Consider the following 3,150-nt stretch of genomic DNA (forward strand, 5'->3'; position numbering starts at 1 on the left):
ATATACAGTGGGGAAAAGACAGCCCCTTCAATAAATGGTGCTGGGAAACCTGGACAGCTACACACAAAAGAATCAAACTAAACTATTTTCTCATACCACACAAAAAGAACTCAAAACAGATTAAAGACTTAAATGTAAGACATGAAACCATAAAACTCCTAGCAGAAAACACAGGCAGTATGCTCTTTGACATTAGTCTTAGCAATATTTTTTTTACATCTGTCTCCTCAGGGAAGGAAAACAAATGCAAAAATAAACAAATAGGACTACATCAAACTAAAAAGCTTTGCACAGTGAAGGATACTATCAAGAAAATGAAAAGATGGCCTATTGAATGGTAGAAGATCCCTACAAATAATATATTTGATAAGGGGTTGATATCCAAAACATACAAAGAACTCATATAACTCAACATCAAAAAAGAAACAAATTTTAAAAATGGGCAAAGGACCCAAATAGACATTTTTTCAAAGAAGACATACAGATGGCCAATACACACAGGAAAAGATGCTCAACATCACTAATCATCAGGGAAATGCAAATCAAAACCACAATGAGATATCACACCTGTCAAAATGGCTATCATCAAAAAGACGACAAATAACAAGGGTTGGTGAGATAAGGGAACGCTTGTGCACTGTTGGTGGGATTATAAATTGGTGCAGCCACTATAGAAAAGAGTGTGGAATTTCCTAAAAAAAAATAAAAATAGAACTACCATAGGATCCAGAAATTCCACTTCTGGGTATTTTCCCAAAGAAAACAAAAACACTAATACGAAAAGATATGTGTACCCCTATGTTCACTGCAGTATATTTAAAATAGCCAAGATATGGAAGCAACCTAAAGTGTCCATCAATAGGTGAAGGGATGAAGAAGATGTGGTATATTTATACACAATGGAATATTACTCAGCCATAAAAAAGAATGAAATCTTGCCATTTGTGACAATATGAATGGACCTAGAGTGTATCATACTAAGCGAAATAAGACGAAGACAAATACAGTATGATTTCACTTACATGTAGAATCTGAAAAAACGAACAAACATAAGAAAACAGAAACAGATTCATAGATATAGAGAACAAACAGGTAATTGCCAGAAGGGAGAGGGATGGGAGATAAGTGAAAGAGGTGAAGGAAATTAAGAAGTACAAACTTCCAGTTGAAAACTAAATGAGTTATGGGGATGAACTGTATAGCATGGGGAATATAGTCAATAATATAGTAATAGCTTTTTGTTTGTTTTTTTTTTTTTTTGCGGTAAGCGGGCCTCTCACTGTTGCGGCCTCTCCCGTTGCGGAGCACAGGCTCCGGACAGGCAGGCTCAGCGGCCATGGCTCACGGGCCCAGCCCCTCCGCGGCATGTGGGATCTTCCAGGACCGGGGCACGAACCCGTGTCCCCTGCATCGGCAGGCAGACTCTCAATCACTGCGCCACCAGGGAAGCCCAGTAATAGCTTTTTTATGGTGACGGATGGTAATTAGACCTATCATGGTGATCATTCTGTAATGTACAGAAATAAAGAACCAACATGTTGTACACCTGCAACTAACATATTATTGTACGCCAGTCACACTTCCGTTTAAAAAAAAAAGAGTTTAAACTCTAAGGCAACAGTTTTAACACAAATGGAGTCATTTAGTGCAGGATATTAAGGTCATTAAATGAGAAAAGTGTCTAAACTACAGGGCTCTGAATCCTGTTTACTTTGGCCCCATTCTGAATTTATGTAACTTACCCTACTTGCTTCTCTCCTGTAGATATTTGGGATTGTCAGCTCTAACTGAAGACCTGCAGGAAAGACCTGGAGAGGAGCTGCCAAACTCCTCAAGTAAGCTCTTGAGCATACTCCAAACAGTCCACCCTTGAGTCCATGGTTTCCTACCTCAGCTGTAAATTAGAATCATCTGTCAAAACTCTTTGGAGGATTTTTCAAAATTCCAATCCCCAGGCCACATTCCAGACGAATTAAATCAACCTCTGAGTGTCAGGCCCAGACATCAAGATTTCTGACACCTTCTCAAGAGAGTATGACAGTACAGCCAAGGTTAAAAACAACTGAGACTCAAGGGAGAACGCAAAGGATGTGATGGCCATGCTTCAAGATTATGCATTCAAGTTCATAGCAATTGAGCAAGGACTATCAGATAGCACCCTCGCAGATGCCTTATTACAATGCTTCCTGGGGATTTGGGTAGAACATAATAGAGTAATTAAGGCAATTTTCTGATTTCTCTGCTGTTGAACATTTAACAGTTTAGAATAGAAACGAAGCTGAAAGAAAAAGAACAGGCAAACCTAAGAGTTACTCGAAGCTGAAGTCCGGATGCAGTCACAGCTAGCTTTAGGTTAAATGACTCCCATCTTGCTAAAATCTACAGTACAGTTGTAATAGCTGACAGACTGATCTTCCAAATAACAAAAAGTCTTCTCATTTTTTCTCAACAATTAAAAAGAAGTAATAAAGTTCTTTTCTTTTTCTTATTTAGTGTTTTATTTAGTTTTAATTCTAGTTACTCTGCTCAAATCTCTGGGTATGTATTCGTGTGTGTAGAAATCTCATATTCTTGGTTATTTATGTCACTAAGTCTCTGGAAGGTAAGTAGCTGGGCATGGTATTCTTTGGCAAAATACTCTTAGGTCTAGAAAATAATTTTGAATTTCTAAATGGAAAATATCTTCAGAATTCATGTATTTCTCCCACAATTTGTATTTAGAGTCTTCCTAGGAACTTGGTGTGCTGTTTGTTGGCTCTAAAGTCTGTGTCATTGGAACTGCCCCAAACCCACCTGTAGAGTGATCTAAATTTCTGGGGCAAGAAATTAGAATTACTACTTTACCATCAAAAATTTTGGGATGATTAAAAACTAATTCAAACACACAACCACACACCAGCCAAGGAAAAAGAAAGTGCAAATGAACTTTGATTTTGTCTCCACCAATTCCATTCAACTCAAAGCTGCAGAGTTTAGCCAGAACGAGCCCAGTCACCAACCGATAGAAAAATCATTTGATTCTCTATATTCAAGTTCCTCTGACAAATCCAAGCCATTAATTCCGAATTAGTAGAATTTGCTACTTCCAAACACAAAAGACTCTTTGCTTATGTCCACATGTCTTATGTGGGACGTCAACAGATTAGTCCT

Source organism: Delphinus delphis, chromosome 9 (assembly GCF_949987515.2).
Source record: "Delphinus delphis chromosome 9, mDelDel1.2, whole genome shotgun sequence".
In the NCBI taxonomy this organism is placed as follows: Eukaryota; Metazoa; Chordata; class Mammalia; order Artiodactyla; family Delphinidae; genus Delphinus; species Delphinus delphis.